Below are 1,068 nucleotides of genomic sequence, written 5' to 3'. Positions count from 1 at the left end.
GTCCCCACCCAAATCTCATCTTGAATTGTAGCTCCCATAATTCCCACATATTGTGGGAGGGACCTGGTGGGAGATAATTGAATCATGGGGGCGGTTTCCCCCATACTGTTCTTGTGGTAGTGAATAAGTCTCACAAGATCTGATGGTTTTATAAGAGGAAACCCCTTTTGCTTGGTTCTCATTCTCTCTTGCCTGCTGCCATGTAAGACGTGCCTTTCACCTTCTGCCATGATTGTGAGGCCTCCCCCAAGCACGTGGAACCGTGAGTTCATTAAACCTCTTTTTCTTTATAAATTATGCAGTCTCGGATATGTCTTTATCAGCAGCATGAGAACAGACTAATACACCTTGTAAAATAATAATGGCTACAATTTTAAGAGCAACTATGTGTTATATGCTTTACATAAAGTATCTTGTCAGATCTTCACAACAGCCCTGCTAGGTTGGCATTATTATCTCAGTTTTCAGATAGGAAAATTGAGGCTGGAAAAATTAAACACTTGCCCAAGTCAAAAAGCATTGGCAGAGTCAGATTCAAACTTAGAACATAAACTATGTTGTACCCAAAATGTTAACAGTTGTTGCCTCAGGACAGTGGAATTATGATTTTTTTATTTGCTTTTAATAATATTCCTTCTTATGTGTATCAAAACTCATATTGAACAATGAGTTCTGAGTGGCAAAAGATTATTTATTTTTTGCACCTGTCAATAAGTCTTTGTCCACAAGTTATATGGGTTTTTATTATCTTTTTTTTGCTCATTTTTTTTATTTCTCTATAATTGGCATTGCTGGGCAGCATATCCATCCAGATATGCTGGTGTGGGCTATGATGTTCTTCACAGGCCCAAGTGGTTTGCTGCTAGTGCACCCGCCCTGAAACAGCTTCAAGAAAACCCCGTTAAACAAACATCTAGACTTCTTTGTGGGGTTAATGAGGCTCTGGGTAGAAGTAAGCCCAGCAGTCATCATGAAGCTATTGCTGCCATGTTCTTAAATGTGATCTGAATTCACTAGACCACATTCAGATAAGCATACCATCCAAGCCAAAGAAGTGATCAGGCCTCT

General features: G+C 39.5%; 1 pseudogene; it reads right to left on the bottom strand.

The window, feature by feature from the left end:
- Window positions 1-626: 626 nt before the first annotated feature.
- LOC129476591 (uncharacterized) lies at window positions 627-733 on the bottom strand (annotated as a pseudogene).
- Between the last annotated feature and the right edge of the window lie 335 nt (window positions 734-1,068).

Source organism: Symphalangus syndactylus, chromosome X (genome assembly GCF_028878055.3).
Source record: "Symphalangus syndactylus isolate Jambi chromosome X, NHGRI_mSymSyn1-v2.1_pri, whole genome shotgun sequence".
In the NCBI taxonomy this organism is placed as follows: domain Eukaryota; kingdom Metazoa; phylum Chordata; class Mammalia; order Primates; family Hylobatidae; genus Symphalangus; species Symphalangus syndactylus.
Note: the sequence above shows the minus strand (reverse complement) of the source record. Positions and strands in the feature narration are given on the sequence as shown.